This window comes from Rutilus rutilus (genome assembly GCF_951802725.1).
Source record: "Rutilus rutilus genome assembly, chromosome: 6".
Lineage (NCBI taxonomy): Eukaryota > Metazoa > Chordata > Actinopteri > Cypriniformes > Leuciscidae > Rutilus > Rutilus rutilus.
In genome coordinates this window covers 16,586,948-16,606,095 of record NC_140214.1, presented here as the reverse complement: position 1 = coordinate 16,606,095, position 19,148 = coordinate 16,586,948, and the positions used below count along the sequence as shown (strand labels likewise).

General features: G+C 38.1%; 1 protein-coding gene across 5 annotated transcripts in view; it reads left to right on the top strand.

Annotated features, from left to right (window-relative positions):
* astn1 (astrotactin 1) overlaps positions 1-19,148 on the top strand; it is a 242,840-nt gene that overhangs the window by 188,835 nt on the left and 34,857 nt on the right. The gene's annotated exons all lie outside the window — the stretch shown is intronic.

The window sequence follows — 19,148 nt, the reverse complement described above, 5'->3', positions numbered from 1 at the left end:
ACAAATTGATTGGTATCTGAGGAGACAGGCAGAGAGATAAATGAATATTTAGCAGTTGGTTGTTTATGCTGTGTTGTGGATGGTAATTCAAGTCCTTTGGGGAACAGTAGTGAAGGGTCAGCGCTAACACATCTAGCAGCTCCTCCAGGGGCAGTGTTCATGGGGCTTTACCAGGCTGGGATACCAGGCTTTCCACTGGGCAAGAATATGCTGACCTTGCCCTGAGATGTTTCTTTCCACCCCCCCGTCCACCCCCCCCCCATTAACCCGAACACCTACCCCCCATCCCCCATCCCCAGGGACCGTTCATGCATTGATTAGATGACCTGTGTGCAATACAGTTGAGGAACGTACTCCAGCATCTCATCAGGAGCTTATCTCATTATTAATATCCACCTCTGAATTTTTAATGCTCCACATCTGTAGTCAGGTTGTGGAGGTAGTGTAGTCATTGAAAATCTGGGCTGGTAACTAAGAGATTGTACGCTCAAATCTCACCTGTGTTCTGTAAAGTTTCACCATTGTGCAAGCCATTGACTCCTGAATCCTCTAGAGGATGATACATTTACAAAATTCATAAATGCGTTTGCTTTGACATTTATTGAATTATTTTTTACAGCAAAGTTAAGCATATTTTAATACATATAATTGTAACCATTTTAATTGTATTCTTATTCTATGTATCCTTATTCTCCTTTATATTATGCCTTTGCTTCTCAATTTAATGAAAAAAAGCAAAAGGAGAAGGATGTTTAGATATTTGTTACAGGGGGGAAAAATACGGAAATGTTTTTTTTTTTTTTTTTTTTTCAGTGTGCTAATTTTTCCATTTCCCTTCCCATTTGTTGTGTTTTCTTTTCCCATGTTTTCAGCTTAATGATCATCCAGAAAGTTGATGATGCATTGAAATGATACATTTAGGAAATGTGCTTCATTCATATAAGGGAACTAATGATGCTTCATTGAAACCCTAATCTAAGTTATAATCGTGTCTTTTAAAGGATATGTGGGTCATTAGGACTTTGGAAAGGACTGTCATTATGAAAAACAGACCTGCATTTAAAGGTAATGAAAAGGGTGATTAGATGTATATAAATGTCCTTACAGAGCTACAGGGTAATGAATCGAGGTTGGCAAGATGAATGCATGACTTCCTAATGGCATAACAACAGTAATTGGATGCATATTGTCAGTCCTAACAATTACTGGATCATATACAGAAGCCCATTAGTGCGAAATTGCCTGTAAGGTCACATTACAAGCAGCAACGCAGAGACAAACAGATCCGCAAACAAGCAAGGAAGACACTTCTTCCTGTTTACGCTCTCCACAAGATAATCAGTTTTCAACAAGCACACATGTTGCCACTCCTATCTCTCATTTTCACCTGGGATTCCCATCAATTTATGCCTAATTGCCTCAAGGAAACTGTCAATCTCCACTAATTATGGTTTTGTTCTCCCATTCCTCCACACAAGGGGCATCAAACAAACAAGTAAATCAGATTTTTCAGTAGTACCTGTCTCTGAATTATGTTGCGTTCCATTAAAAGTCATGCAAAAATGTGCAATGCATTGGCATTTTGCTTCCAAAGCAACTTTGCACAAGTTTTCCAAGTTGGAAGTCCTCCTTGTCTTGCCTTTTTTCAAGTGTAGGAAATAGGAAATTCAGGCTTTTTGCACATGATCCAGGGCTACATAAGGTCATCATGATATTATAGCACATCATCCAGCGTGTTTCCTTTTGTAATGGATATTACATGTATCACATACAGTATTCAGTAGGATGGGCAGCATGTGAGGAAATTATGGCGAGGTAATGAGCAGGAATTGGGAAGTGTGCTATGTAACGACGCGTCCCACCGCTCAGCAGCCCATTTCTTGCTGTCGAACGAACTCAAACTGTGCCGGTCCATACCAGACTGCAGGGGTGCACACACCACCCAGCTGCTTCTGTCAAGGGCATCAGATTAGCTTAACGATAGCAGAGCGCTAATGCTGGGGAATGAGAGAAGGGCACGGAGGGACTGCAATGGTATTAAAATGAGACACTCACTGCGATCATCTATTCATCAAGTGGATGGTTTCGTGTTTTGTTTTTTCAAAACAATTCAGAGTATACTAGCTTAGTGTTGTTTTTGTAATATTTAAATAAAAAAAATGAAATATTGTTACAAATTCAAATTAAAAAGATTTATGTTTAATTATATTTCAAAATGTAATTTACTCCTGTGTTGGCAAAGGGTCACTAAGATTTTGCCACTAAGACATATTTTATTGATCCTGGAACACCATTCCCATCCCAAAATGTAGTCCTAACCTTATCCCTACCCCTAAACCTACCCCTGCTCATAACTGTGGCAAGCAGGACGAGGCAGAGAGCTGTGAGAGAACAGCGCAAGGCCGGTGGCGTGATTGATGATGAGCGACACCTGCACGCTGCACCGGTCTTGTATTTCTCACGGAGGAGCTACGGAAGCATAAAAGGAGGAGCGACGACAGTGAAGGACGAGAGAGGACCAGGCCTGGACTATTTATGTTATGTTTTGTTATTTATTATCTATTATCTGTGCGGCAGTTGTCCGCTAGGGGCTGCCGCCTTTACTTTCGTACTACAATAACTTATCCCTAGAATCAGAGGGAACTGATATGTGAATAACACTGATGTAGAAGCACCTAACCCTGACTGTAAGCCTAAACTTGACATAAACTGTTAGCCTGGGAAAACCCAGACAACTTCCGGCAAATTTAGATTTGCTCTGCAAGTAGTCTGGCAAAGAGCTCATTCAAGCCCATTTCTAATCCGTCGAAATCGAGGCACCAATCAGAAACGTTGGGGCGGGCATTACACAATGACAATCGCTCTGATTGGTTTTAGGTCTATCCAATTGCGCCCAGAGGCATTTGAGCGACGTCCGTTGGTGAAGCGCACCAACTTTTAAATGCATTATTATATTCAAATTGCAAACACATGAGGACAGTCTCCATGACAGACCCACTGGCAGATGAACGTGCTACTACATTTCTCTCCGAAACGGTAGGAAATTAAATTAGATTTAATAGAGGATTTTAACTGTGACAAGATGATTGACAGGGCAGTTTACATGACAGGATGCACGCGACAGATCCGTCCGATAAAGATGACGAAATAGTATGTCCCAAAGCTTGCCTACTTTTTTGCTACACATTCAAAAGTAGAATACCTTTTCTTCACAAAAAGAGTACATACTTTTATGGCATAGTGTAACTTAGGCGAATTGGGACGCAGCATATGGCTTTACACGATGACGATCGCTCTGATTGGTTTTAGGTCTATCCAATTGCGCCCAGAGGCATTTGAGCGACGTCCGTTGGTGACGCTCCTTTGGAAATGAGTTATTAATGAAGCTTTGCCAGACCATAACTCAGTTACTACTGAGAATGGTCTGGTTTTAACCAGGCTAATAAACTGTAAACTTGTCCCTCAAATCTGATTGGTTGATTGGAATGTTGTTACAGGGATGTTGATCCAAGAACATGTTGTGCTTGGTGAAATCACATTCACTGTTGGGGAAAGCTGAATTTACAGAAGTCATTACTCCAGTATTCAGTACCACATGATCTTTCAGAAATCTTTGATTTGGTGCTTAAGAAACGTTTATTATTATTATCAGTTAAAAACAGTTGCACTGCTTAACATTTTTGTGGAAACTGTGGTACATTGTTTCAAGATTCTTTGATTACTAGAAAGTTCAAAAGAACAGCTTTTCATTTAAATAGATTCAGTGTTTACTGCAATAGAGCCAGTCTTTACTTAAAATAGTAGTATTAATTTCTATCAGAACAAAAATCTTACTGATCAACCTTTGGAACAGTATGTCTGTGTGTAGGAGGGGATACAGGATACAAAAATAATTTATATATGTGTGTGTGTGGGTGCGTGCGTGTGTGTGTGTGTGTGTGTGTGTGTGTGTGTGTGTGTGTGTGTGAGAGAGAGAGAGTGTGAGAGTTCTATGTGTGAGTTTTTTATTTCCCTTTTGTGGTTTCCAGAAGATTTCCATATTACCGTGCAGAATTCTTTTCAGATTTATTCAATTGAGTCATTGATACACATTATCAAGTATTCTGCTAAGAATTAAATAAGATAAGTAAAATAAACAAAAGGGTGTTTTCATTTTTCTCAAGCAGGTGTAGGAGTCAGAGGAGAAAATTCATTTTGAAATAAAGGGGACAAAAAAAGAAAGAAGGAGAGTGAGAGAGAGAAAGAGACAGACCAGGCCAGGGAAATCCAGGCCTGCTAATGAAGATGACATCCTGAGAGCTCAGTAGTGTTGCTCCAGCGAGAACAGCCATTGGTGAATAATATCCTGCTGTGTACACACATATTTTATTGCTGCAATATACTCACCACTTCAAATGAGTTCCAATGGAACTCATTAGCTACTTTGATGAAGATCAGCCAAGACAATAAAGAAACAGATTGGAGATGAAATAAGTGAAAAGGGAAACGAAAGGAAAAGGAATGTTTGTGTGGAAGTATACGGATATTTTTATACTTCTAATAGGATGCGTGTGTGTAGTGTAGTGTTAGGGGCTAGAAAATGTCATTAGGCTATAAAAAACATTATGCCAATGATAGGAGTACCAACGTGTGTGTGTGTGTGTGTGTGTGTATAATGTACAAGCATCCTTTAACATTGATATACAGTCGTGGTCAAAATTGATGGCACCCCTGATAAATATGACAAAAAATGGCTGTAAAAAATAAATCTGCATTGTTTATCCTTTTGATCTTTCATTCAAAAAATTCACAAAAATCTAACCTTTCATTGAAGTAAAAGAATTGAAATTGGGGGGTAAATCACATTATGAAATAAATGTTTTTCTCCAAAACACGCTGGCCATAATTGTTGGCACCCCTAGAATTTTTTATGATAAAAATATCTCTGAAGTATATTCCCATTAATATTTACCTTTATTAGCACACCAGGGTGACTAGGAACATGAAATTGTCCAGCTATGACTTCTTGTTTCACAGGAGTTTAAATATGAGGAAACACAAAGGCCAAATTCCCTGAATCATCCGTCACAATGAGTAAAACTAAAGAATATAGTTCTGATGTGCAGCAAAAGATTGTTGAGCTTCACAAAATAGAAAGTGGCTGTAAGAAAATATCTAAAGAATTGAAAATCCCCATTTTGACCATCAGGGCAATAATTAAGAAGTTATAATCACCTAAAGATGTTACGAATCTGCCAGGAAGAGGACGTGTGTCTATATTGTCTTAATGGATAGTGAGGAGGAAAGTTTGAGTGGCCAAAGACTCTCCAAGGAACACAGCTGGAGAATTGCAGAGACTACTTGAGTCTTGGGGGTCAGAAAGCCTAAAAAAAATTTATCAGACAACCCCTACATCCCCACATGTTGTTTGGGAGGGTTTTAAGAAAAATCCTCCTCGCTCCTCCAAGAACAAACTAAAGCATATTCAGTTGTCAGACACGACTGGATCTTCAAAAGGGACCGGATTCTGTGGTCAGATGAAACAAAAATAGGGCTTTTTTGGCAGCAAACCCAGCAGATGTGTTTGGTGCAAACAGGGATGAAGAGTACCCCATGCCTACGGTTAAATATACTGCTGGATCTTATATGTTGTGGGCCTATTTATTTGCTGGAGGTCCTGGACATCTTGTTCAGATACATGGTATTATGGATTCTAGCAAATACCAACAGATAAAAAATCAAAACCTGACGGCCTCTGCTAGAAATCTTATAATGGGCCGTGGTTGGATCTTCCATCAGGACAACGGTCCAAAACAAACATCAAAATCAACACAAAAATGGGTAACTGAGCACAAAATGAAGCTTCTGCCATGACCGTCCCAGTTCCCTGACCTGATGAGTGGAGTGAACTGAACAGAAGAAGCACCAACATGGATCTGGGAATCTGAAGGATCTGGAGAGATTCTGTATGGAGGAATGGTCTCTGATCTCTTGTCAGTTATTCTCCAAACTCATCAGGCATTATAGAAGAAAACTCAGATCTGTTATCTTGGCAAAAGGAGATTACAAAAAGTATTTAATAACAGGGTGCCAACAATTATGGCCAGCGTGTTTTGGAGAAAAACATTTATTTTATATTGTGATTTCCCCCCTACTTTCAATTATTTTACTTCAATGAAAGGTGAGATTTTTGTGAATTTTTTGAATGAAAGATCAAAAGGATAAACAATGCAGATTTATTTTTTACAGCCATTTTTTATCATATTTATCAGGGGTGCCATCAATTTTGACCACGACTGTATGGTTAGAACATGATGCAAGAGGTTCATTATAAAGATCAGAGGCCTCGTGTGTAAAACTTTGTTTTGGTTTTGTTCTAAATGCATGCATGTGTAGTCCAGAGTTTGCAGAGTGTGTATATTTGTGTAAGTTAACTGTTTTTTTGTTTTTTTTTACCTTCATGTTCTGTTTGATAATATGGTTCAAATGTCCTCCATTAAAAGTTATGCATCCCTTACTTTATGTTTGGAGTCTCAAAGACTCCAGATATTAAACAATTACTTTAATGTACATCACTGGGATCTCTGGGTCAATATAAATAGAACATAATGAAAAAACTCTCATGTATACGTGACAATTTATAAACAAGCTTTCAGACAGCCAAACTGTTCGTTCAGACTGTTTATACGCGAGGCTCCAGGTCTTTTTACACTTCAAATAACAGTTGTTCACACATATTTCTTCCTTATATCTGTCTGGTGTTTTGCTTTCTTACTATACAGATTGTTCTACAAAGTCTCCAGCTGAGAGTGTAACTGTTCTTTAATGTTTTATCACAGTGATAGTACTTTATGGTCTTACTAAATGACCAGACTCCATCTTTGCCATTCCAATATTTCTTCTTGATTAAGCCTGACACATGAACAGGCTTGGAAACCGTCCATAAAAAAAAAAATCTGAACTTTGACTATAACTTTGGCTCAACTGTATTTCCTGGCTATAAACTTCTCATCAGCTTCAGCAGTTTCCCTTGCCAACACACCTGAAATAGGTTGCAGGGGTGAATATACCAGCATCTAAAATGTTTGCATTAAAACATTTTTTAAACCACCATGCTATACTAATTCCATGCCATTGCTTATCTTCTCGGAAAGCACTCGTGGCTGGTGCAGTGGGTATCAGCTGCTAAGCAGAGGCATTAAAAGATTTTCCCTCTGGCTGCTTTAACTGTTTGTCATTTGACATTTTTGTACCCTACAGTTTGTTAGGCGCCGCATATTAATTAGAAATTTCACCCCGGCCATAATTGATGTCGCCGATTCTTTGTACCGAAAAGTCAATCCAAATTAACAGCAACAGAAGTGAAGATGAATTGACATTGAATGAGCAATAGGCAGCAAAGACCCAGTATGAGCACATTGAAATCGAGAGATGAGTTTGAGGAAAGCAGAGCTGCTTAGTAAACATCACTCACTCCTCTCAGGCTAGGCTTACAGTTTTTATGCTCTCGCCGTCCAGTGCCGGCACGGTCAAGGACAGCCTCTTGCCAGAGGGCAGGGTTAGTTCGTCCTAGGTTGGAAACCAAATCTCATTGTGTGCAGAGAGAGATTTCTGCCCTGCTTTTCCTCCCTCAGGAGTTCAGTCAAACTCTATTGCCTCAACGCACATTCTATCACGTAGCCCCCAGCGCCCATCTGCCAGCAGCACATCTTTATGCTGGAGAGATGTGGATTTCAACTGTGCTCTGATAAAAGAAAACCTAGGGATGTGCGATATACACACACACAGTTCATCCAGACAGCTCATGAGGTGGTGGGGTGGATAAGTATGTGGTTGCCAACTTAAGGAAAATAAGAGGCACTCTTCATTTAATACCAGTATTTTGAGATTTCCGTAAACCATTGGTGCAGGTGACAATTGACTGCATGGTTTAAAGAAGAAAGACAAGCTAGATAGTCACAGTGTATGCCTGAAGCATAAAAAAAAAGATAGTTACTGCTTGGCTGACTTAAGTGCTAAAATGCATTTGGGATGTAATCACTTTGATTTTGACGTACTGACGTACAGCTCCATAACATCTGTTATTAAAATAAATTATTTTTGAATGTCTTACTGGTGTTACACAACATTACACACATATCAATTTAGTTTCTACCAGATTATAACACTTGAGAACAGTGACTAAATAAATATTGTATCAAGAATAAAATGTAACTTTGATATGCTTTGTATTTTAAAACATTTATTCAACAATTAATTAATTTATATTTCTTTATATTTCCATCACATTTATATATTATATACTCGTGCCTTGGGCACAAAGGGAGCCAGGACTGCCAGCCCCCTCAAAAAAAAAAAAAAAACCGAGTGCATGATGTGCCTGTATATCACAGTGGTTTTCATATATTAGTTTTGTCCAACAGACAAGCCAATGCCAGTATCCCTGGCTGTCATCTTTCAAAATTATATTTGTCATTGAAATGCATTAGTGAAATGGGTTTTGCTAAATGAAAAATGCATTTTAATTAAGACTAATGAGGACTTCTGAGGGTTTGTGTTGTGGTGGGAATGAGGAACTACCTGTGCACACTGCAGACTTTCGTTTACAATACAATTAATGCACATCTAATTGTCGCTTCATTTTAGGGGAGAAATGTCACACGCTTTGGCGATGTCCCTGGTTTTCTCTTTCGCTCATTTCCTCTGTCACATTTTAGCCTTGCTGGAGACAGAGAGACCCGTCGGCAGTGTGTTTCACTGTAATTTCTTTGTTAATTACATCTCATGGGAGGAGCGGGTGGAGGAAATTGGCTCGCAAACGCTGAGGGCAGTGTGTGTGCTAGTGCATTCGTGTGTGTTTAACGGAGCGGGGGGGTGGGGGGGGGTTACGATTGCTAAACTGGCACACTTACACACTAGTCTGCTTTCGGTGCAGACGGTGTGAGTCTCCTCAGTAACAAGCTCCCCCTTCGTGCCACTCATATATCCTGCAGCCATCCTCCATGCTGTGATTCCTCATTCCTTTGCCCCACTTTTGAGGACACACTCACTTATCAGGCTCATCATGGCAAATAATCTCCTCTCTGATTTATCACAACATTTGAATTGAACGAATTGGTAATCTGTAAACACTCGACTTCTTTATAGTGTCAGTGGGAGTGCTGGGAGTTTATTGTCTATCATTTAAAAGGAACGAGAAGAGATGTGTGGTGTTATGGATCATCAGCCAAGTGGTCTTCACTTTGAGGTTAGAGGGAATGAAAGATTAGAGATGCTGATATCAGAATCTGGGAGTCAAGAAAGCAAACATTGTATTGTAATTGCTTTTTTGCACGGCTAAGTGTTTCAAAAGATGCAACTTTTAATCATTTTATGTCAAAATGTTTTGTTGCTTGAAAATCAGGAATTTTAAATTTACATAAAAAAATGACTGTGGTCTGAAACTGTTGGACTGTGTTACTAAAGGGAGTTTCAGCATATGCATGCATCATTTGGGAGAGATTTCAATTTGAAGATGGGGTCACTGCCATTGTTGCAGTAAATAGGGAAAGAGCGAGAGAAAGCCAATGTGTTTTATCTGACATCAAGACCTGGCTGGTATCGGACAGGGCCAGAGACCTGGACGTTTCAGGGGTGCACCGACCCATGACTGAACCCTCTGGGCTGCTTTTCTGCATGACCACCAACACATTCCTCTCACATCAACTCAGGGCACTTTGACTGCAACAACAACACGGCACAACAGCGCACCACACACCAGCTCGAGATGTGTGGAAAACCTGTTACGCTGAGAGCTACTCTAGTTCAGGAGAAATACAGAGGGCTGTGATTTTCACCAGTTTCTAGCTTTATTAACTAAGATTTACAAGGGAAAATCATAATCCATCCATCCATACTACCTTCAAACGTTTTTTTGTTTATGTTTTATGTCTCTTATGCTTATGGGGCATATTTGATGAAAAATACACTAAAACCATAATATTGTGTATATGTAAGCATTGTTATCAATGTTGAAAAACTGTTTCATATTTTTGTGGAAACTGTGTTCTAAATACTTTTTTGTACTGTCAAACTGTCATTTTTGATTCATGTATTGAATCTTTGCTGAATATGGTAAAATATGTAGTGGTATTCAAGGTACTGGCTGTAAATTAGATATTTTAATATTAGACTTTTTTTCTTTTTTTTTAAGTCATATGCAATTGCATATTTCTTTCAATATCATCAGGCAGGTGTGATCAAGACTGAAACTTAATTTAGTGGGAATGCAGCAGGTCAGTGAAGACATTAAATATCTCATTAAACAGAACCCTCCATTATAACTCCACGTAATGACACATCTTGAAACTTAACTGCTGCTAGGACACTTTATTGAGAGTCTCAGTTCTATTCTCCATTATCTTGGCAACTCGCATATCTATGCATAAAGACTTTTATGGGCTAGTCAGTATGGAGGACACTGTTGGTCAAGCATTTTTACATTTACACATTTATCCAAAGCGACTTGCATTACATTGCAGGTATATATTTCATCAGTTCACTCCTGGAAGATACAGTACATGAATGCTTATATTTACAAAAGTACATAATATGATGCATGCCATCAGAAAGCAATGGCATCCCCATGGAGTACAGTCACACAATAGGCAGTGATCTGATGTGTGGGAGATGAGTGCAGAGACTGATCATAGAAATCAGACAGCAACCGGCATGATCCAACTCTCAATGCGGGAGACCGCAGGAGGAATCCAGAATAAGTATTTTAGGTTCAAGTAAGATGTCTGTGTTTGAGCTGTTCAGACTGCTATCCCGTGCTGATCGATTTGCTTTTAAAATTGTGCAGCATAACCGGCACTGTTGCCTGACTCATCAGGAAGCTTCAGTATTTTTTTCCCCCTTCAGTTTGCCTCCCGTAGGACTACAAATTAAATGGCAAAATCACCATGCTACTCCTAAACAGATGCTGAGCTCTCTGATGACAGCTATTGACTGTGTTGTCCTTGTGTGCTATATGTATTTGTTTTTATGTACTCATAATTGTCACATTTTCATTAACTCAAAACAGTGCATTCCGGTTATACATTTTTTTTTCAGTTCATGCATTGCCTGGGAATCGAACCCATGACCTTGGTGTTGCTTGTGCCATGTGCTACTGTTTGAGCTACGGGAATTTTAAATAGTAAAGGACCAAAAAAAAATCTGTTATATTCTTAAAACTTATACTTACATATTATTAAATATGATTACATTATTACATTACATATTACATTTTTATATATTATTATTATTATTATTATTATGTTATTTTTAAAATAGTTTAATATTATTATTATTATTATTATTATTGGTCGCAAAAAAAAAAAAAAGTTGTTTCTCTAACTCAACTGGTCATTCCTGGCGGCGCTAACAGTGACTTTTTGCATAAAATCATCTAAATATATAAAAGTAAATTAATGTCTGTGGATTTGGTTGCTTTTAAAATCTAGCCTGAAATCTTGCTCTTCAACATAGCTGAACCTGTCAGATGGAGGAACTGCTTTGATCCGTGGATCCTTGTGAAGTTTTTTGACATGACACCGTTAACACTCTCTCATTAAGCATTCATATAAAATGCACATCAATCTATTCTAAACAATTATGTACTTTAGTATAAAAAAAAAAGCTACTGTAACCTTGAAATAAAAAGTGAAATACAGTATACTGTAACATCCCTAACTGATACAAAGCAAATAAAAATGTAGCATGTCAGTGATATTTTTCAGCTTGATTAGTTACTTACAGACGCTGCATAGAGACTGATTTATGGTGGGTGATGGTGAAAAATTAAAGTACACCAGCATCATTTATTCTCAGCACAAATGAGTGGTTGTTTAGAGAGAGTTTGGAACATCTGAGTTATGATTAAAAAATATGTTCAAATTATCTCCACATTAAGAGTCTTGCTTGCATACAGTACATGCTACTATGTAAAAAAAAAAAAATAATAATAATATATATATATATATATAATGAAAGCATCCAAAGTGTAAATGCCGAAGTTATCCAAACTGACTTGCAGTGAGTGCATACCCTGATTTGACACTGTAGTTTTATAAAGATTAACACTGTTATTGCCATTCATCTCTCTCACACTGTCCTTGTATTTCTGCTGTACAAAGCTCATGAATATTTAATAAGGTAAGCACCGAAAGCATTTTATGATTGGTTGTCCATTGCTAAACAAGTTGCTTTACATTCTAGCACTGCATTATTTCACACTGTACAACTTTAGCACTGCAATTCGTAGTTAGCGCCACAAAAGTACAAGTGTGAAACTTTGCTTAACCTAGCATGCAGTGTGAAAATACCTATTTTATCACTAATTGTACACCATAATAATTGAACGCATGTCCTTGGCTTTGTTACTTTGATTCAAACAATATACTCACAGAAATGATTTCTGTGTTAAAATTTGCATATGATGATGTCGTGTTCCGGTTAGTCCTGTCAAATCACACTTCAAAGCTTGAGTAGCACGCTCAATAATAGTATAGGATTTGATAAACATTGCTTATTTTGTTGGTGACTAATTTCTTAATTATACCTGGCTCGACACTTAACAACTTGGTTAATCTTTGTGCAGTAATGACAATTAAAACCTGATAATACAACCCATTTGTCTTGTTCTTCCACTCAAAGACCACTGGCGTAGAACCCAAACCATATGCAGGATTCATTGGTGGATTCCATGATGGATGTATCATTCCAGCTTCACAGTTACTGTGCCACTTCATTTAGCACGCCCTCACTTTCTGCTGAAACACATTAATCTGTCGTTGCTGTAGTGTTCTCCTTCACAGCTTAACAAAGCACTTGCTGGACAGCAATTAACGTGTTATTTTTGGCCATTTGAAGCTCATTTGACTTTTTACTACATTTTACTAAGCTCAAATATTATAGAAATGTAACATAACTGTTTTTGTATATTTGAATATATTTTAAAACTGCATTTATTTAAATATAAATATTTTTAACATGGTAAATGTCTTTACTGTCAGTCTTATACCTTGCTGAATAAAAGTATTAATTTCTTTCGTACTTACTCTGAAAGGTATAGTGTTGTGAATAACATGCAACTAAATTATTCACAATATGACCAGGATTATGTGCATTAAGAAAGTAAAAAGACATGCTGACTTTATATCACTGACATATTCCACATTGAAAAGACTTCAGTATATGTACACTTCCAGCATACTGTAGAACCTGTCTATATTATATATGAGTTCGGGTCATCGGTGTCACATCACTGCAGTACTTCAGCAAAAATGTTCAGCAAAAGGTCTTGTTTACCAACTCTTTGCTTTGCAAAGCTTAAGGTTATTTCTATTATCCATGTATTTTGTTCTAATTGTATAGGTTTTTAGTGATACAAAGTTGTTTTATTCCTTTACAGCATTCACAGATGGTCTCTGCCTCAAACAGGTGAAGCCAAGAGAGCTGAATGTAGCCATTACAATGGAGAGAAAAGATAAAAAATGAGCAGGCCAGTTGCCATGTCAACACGGGGTGACCTGTGTGTATATGTGCTTGTGTGACAGAATGAGGGCTTGAGACAGGAACCTGATGGAGCAGTCATCTCCTGGCCCTGATTACTCATTTTAGAGGTCAGGACAAACTGGACCCCAGTGACTTATCCTCTTAATTAATCTTTCAACCGGTCACTGTGGAACCCGTCTCCTCATACTGGCAACACAGGCACGCTTGAATAATGCTGGCCTCTGCTGCGCTATGTGTGCTGGGTTAGGGCATGCTTCATTTTTGATAGAAGCACCAGGGGAATTTTACACGTATTGAGGAAAATATTTGGGAAATTTAGCAATTGTCTTGCTAAAAGTAAGACCTGTTCATTTTTGGAAGTCGCCATAGTCTGTGCTGTTGGTTGCTAGTAGGCGTTTCAACTTATATTTCCGACTTTATCGGTATTCTGCAAACCAATTAGTTCCCACATTGTGTTGCTGTTTATTTGCATGTTCAACTCTTCTTAAAGAGATAGCTAACCTAATTTTTATTTTATTTTTTAAATCGACTCGCCATCATTTTGTTCCGAAACCTGTATGCCTTTTTTAAAATGTTGTTGGACCCCATTGACTTGAGTAAATGATGACAGAATTTTCATTTTAGAGGAAAGTATCCCTTTAAACAGAGATATATCAGTTATAATATATTTAAAAGTATAACAAAAACTCTGGAAACGGCCAGTCTTGCAAACAGTTTCTGTAACAAACGCTTAGAGGAAACCGTTCTGTTTTTTATCTGAACTGCAAAATGTTATCTTTCTATGAAATTAGTTTTTCTTCCACATTCAAAATATTTTTTCACCTTTTCTTTACCACAGATAGGTTGAATCATCTCTCACTGCGAGGATAAGGGGTTTAATGCATTTTTCAGCACTCCTAACATTTTTTTGTTCTTCTTCTTTTTTGTATTAAGACTCAAAATAGTTCAGCATTGGACAAAGAAATGAAATAAGAATCCAATGTTCCTCAGGCTAATAACTCGCCATACTCTAATCTCAGATTAATGCATCTGTCATTTTACATTTCATCTTGTTTCTTTGGCGTCTTTCAGAAGTCTTTCACACACTCTAAGTCATCCATCAGTTAAAAAGGGTGAAAGTTTTGAGCTGCGTTTGAAGGTCAGCATGTCCCCCGGAAAGCGGAAATGATAGTACGAGCGAACAGCCCTGTTAGCGTGTAATCCGCTCGTGAAAGGCATGCCAGCTGCTTGCCGTGCGTAGACAGATAAGGCACCGGGAAACCGCACCTGGCTGGCACAGAATCCCTGTTCCTGAGATCGTCCTCTAACTCCAAGGGATACTTGCAGCAGACTGCAAATATTTGATTACGGCACTGTTGCTGTAGGGGATGCAGTGGACTGCTCACTTAAACTAGAAGGGTTCATCTCTTTAATGAAATTACTGGCAAAAATGTTTGGTAATGAATGTTTATTAATATTATGACTTCAGTGTTATTGAAGACGGATGCATATTATTATTATTATTATTTTATTTGTTTATTTATTTATTAGATTTTAAGAAAAACACTGTTGACTAAAATGTGATTCGAGAAATAAACGCAAGATATTAATAATGCACTTAGAATATTATTTGGTCATCAAGGACAATTTGTGTTGGACATGTTGTTGGATTTTAATACATGTTGAAATTAATAAAATAATTTTGCCAAATAATTATTTTTGTCAACTAAAATTAGATGTCTGCTAAAATGACTTGCTTATAAAAAAATCTGCATTTATTGTTATTATTATTATTAATGCCAAGTTCTGTCATGAAACTCGAGATGGCGCAGACTTATGATATTTACAGCGTTAACTACTTGGCACAAGCTGATTGGTTGAGCTTCCTGTTCAACATTTATATTGCTGGTTACCATTCACTATTTCAGTTTGTAGCGCACTTTCAGAGTTCGTCTAAAACCCAGCTCCACCTGTATAGATCTTCTATGGGTAATTGGTCTTACATACTCACAGCAGTGTTTCGCCGCATGTATTGGCAGTAGCAAGTTCCTGTACTTTCACTGCAGCAGCAGCAGCAATAATCTACAGCAGCGCAATTCAGCAGCAGCAACGTAGCAGATCTATTCTGCCAAGACTAAATACATTAAATATGTCATATCCATTACCATGTGAAATATCTTCAGAGAGTTGTCATGAAATAATTATTATTATTGTAGATTTTAAATTAAACATACTGTTAATGAAAATATGATTCGAAACAAAACTGCGAGATATTATCTATGCACTTTTGTTTTTGAAGAAAAGTCTAGAAAGGATATTATCACATTAAGGACAAATTTGAACGTTTTTTAAATGTTGCACTTTCTCATCCCCTAAAATGCTAACAAAATTTTGGTCAACTAAAGTACTAAAATTATATGCTGGCTAAAAAGACTTTCTCCCGGTTTCACAGACAAGGCTTGAGCCTAGTCTCAGACTAAAATTCATGTTTGAGCTGTTTTAACTGAAAGCAACTTGCCCTGACATATCTTAAAATGTCACTGCCATTGTTTTGCCTCAAGATGCACAACAGTAATTCTAGGCACGTTTATAAAAGCTACTTAAATATCCTAATTGAATTTAGGCCTAATCCTGGCTTAATCTAAGCCCTGGCTGTGAAACGGGGCCTTTATGACTAAAATAAATATGACAGGACAAACTATCCAAAGATAACTAAAACAAAACACTGCACAAAAAGTGTTTATATAGTGTAGTGCACAGCACAAATTGCATTTGTGGTAGTTCCCATTAGCAATGTTTGTATGGTCACCACCTGCTTTGATGTGACTCATTTTCACCTGGTTTTCTCTGTCCAAAACATCCAAAATTGTTGCCTGTCAGCCTCTCCTTCCGACTCAAAACAGTGCCCTGTGTTGTACATTGTGACAATTACTGTGCAATATGGCTTAAATATAAGCCTCATCATTCTTGTTTGAGAATACAAAAAAAAAGCCCTCAGCCGGTTGTATGTAAGGCAGGTCAGGATCTGTTGCAAATTGCTTCAGATTCAAGCCCCTCAGCCTAGCAGTTCATGTCAGATTGCACAGTGAGGTCTCGGGGAGCGTAACTAGCTCCACCGTGCCAACAGATGAATTAGTTTAGCCTTCGCACCTCACAAACAAGATGTCACTGCTCTTTGTGTCTGCAGGCAGGCCCAATCACAGGTAAATAAACTCAGTCACTCTCACCTTTACCACATCGGCAGCTTTTATTAAGAGACAGAGGGGAATGCCAGTTAAGACCAGCAGCTGGCCGCATGCTTAAACCGGTGGAATAAAACGAACACAAGGAAGATTGAAAGCCTGGTCGGGAGAGGCGAGAGAAGTGAGATGGAAAGGGACTGTCTGGAAGAGTATTTACATGCCATTGTGGACTAGCATTCTGCTCCCTTTTATCAGACATAAACTAACACCACAATCCGAACTGAGCAGGTGCTTGAATAAGGACCGTGTGATAATCATCATGCATCTTTCCTGCAAGATTAGTTTGTCAAGGATTTTCAAGTGTTCAAATATATCCTGAGCCCAGACGACACATTGCAGCACATTTAAATTGCTTGACTGTGGCTTGACTAAATTGCTTGATTATTGACTGAAAGCTCCGGTGAGTCCTTGGATTTAGGATACACGCAGAGCAATTTTTAACGTTTCATCCTTTTTCCTACTTGTCAAAGAACATGAGAAGAGGAGGCAATGTTCATTATCTTCGTACTTTATCGTGTAGATTGTGTTTTTGGATCTGTGCAGACATAATGCAATTTGTTAGGTCACCCCCTCCCTTCTGGTTTCATGTACGGTTGGCATCCCCTCTTACAGAGTTCTTGCACCATCTAGTGTTAGGTGTAGGTCTCATATTAGGGAATTTCTATACTCAGTGGTGATAAAACCGAGGAATTTCCAAATGCTCACCTTTGTCACAGCTGACAATTTGCATGTCATAAATGGCAATCCTTCAAACCACTGAGAATATCAAAGGCTTTTTCTTCACCGTGAAAAGCTCTGAGCTTAAAGAGACACTACAGATGACAAGATTTTCTGGGCTTTTTCATGCAAATCACCCACCTAAAATGAAAGTTATCTAATGAGATGTTTTCCTTCACTCTCCTATTTTAATTTGGCCTGCAATGCATCATGCCGGTTTCATAACTGTCAAAACTCAGAGCTGTAGAGAAAATATGTCAAAGCAAATTGGCACACTGTAGAGTGTGCTGCTCTCCCACTGTTTATGTTGCTCTCTTTTTCCAGCCTTCTCTATTTCTTCTTCCTCACTTCTTCTTGATTTTTCATTCTCTCTCTCTGTCTAATTAAAGCACCGGCTAAAAGTAATATTGGTAATGCCTTCTTAATCTACAGCTGGCATGGAATTTGATGAAACACTTTTAACACATTAGTATTTTCAGAGGAGCTCGAGCTTTCTGATTGGCATCCAAAATTGGCAATTTCCAGGCCTTTTAATCCATTAACTTTGAGGATCTTTTCTTTTCAAGAGCTGTTTTCTTGGCACAGCTACAATGCTTTTCATCAAAGAAATACAATGGAAGATACAATTTAGATGATTTAGAATTATATGAGTAATTAAGAAAGCACCATATTTTGTAAAGAGCTTGAGAGTGGGTAGGAGTGGGTAAAGGTCAACTATATGACCCTTTGCACTACTCCTGCAGACCAGACTATTCTTGGATATTGAATAACTGCTCAGATTCCCCCGAAATAATAAAAAAGTAAATAAGTAACATTTTTTGACTGGAAGCTTGCTGAAATGAAAGCAAAACCATGTTTTGGGTGGACTGACTGACATGTTTGCAGTTTGCAATAGGGCTTATTTATTTTATTTTTTTGTCTTATTATTAAGTGTACTACGGGAGACTGCATTTTCATTACCTCGTGTGTCCCTCATGCAAAATGGTGGGCTAAACGTGGCCCATCTGATATTGTGAAAGGCTGAAGGAATAATGTGTTCTCACAGTGCATTTTCTTCTCACACTGTTGACTCATAAAATCTCTGTGTGGTTTGTTTTGTGTGTGCGTCTTTAAAATCTTGAGTGTGTGTGTCTTTTATTAAAGTGTGCTGCAGTGAAAGGGTATTCCCTAATTGGCAGTTGAGCTTGCAGATTGCTTCGTGTATGTGTGGAGGTCTGCAGAGTAAGCAACTATGAGTTCATATACTTTTGGGATGGGCTTAAAATAGTAGCAAAGCTTTACAGAATAAATGTACAGTTTCATTTTATGCTTAAATGATGAATCAGTGTCTGAAATAGGAGTGATAAAGCAAAAATTGATATGCAGTTTAGTTTGTTGGTCATGACAGTTCTCTGAATACTTTTAGCATGTTATTTAATTTCGCAATGTTAATGAATTTGGTATTGGTGGACTAGATGTGCTACACTGCTGCTTCTGCAGAGCAAGTATGGGCTTGCTACTGCTAATAGATGCACAGACACACTGCTGTGAGCATGTAAGACATGCTGCTGCTGCTGCTACATAAAAAGACATACACAAATCCCGTAGCAGATCTAGGCAGGTGAATCTGGGGATGGTGGAGGGATTGAGAGGAATTAAGACTTGCTTAAATCAAACAATGAACCAAACAATTTAAAAGTTAAGCAAGCAATC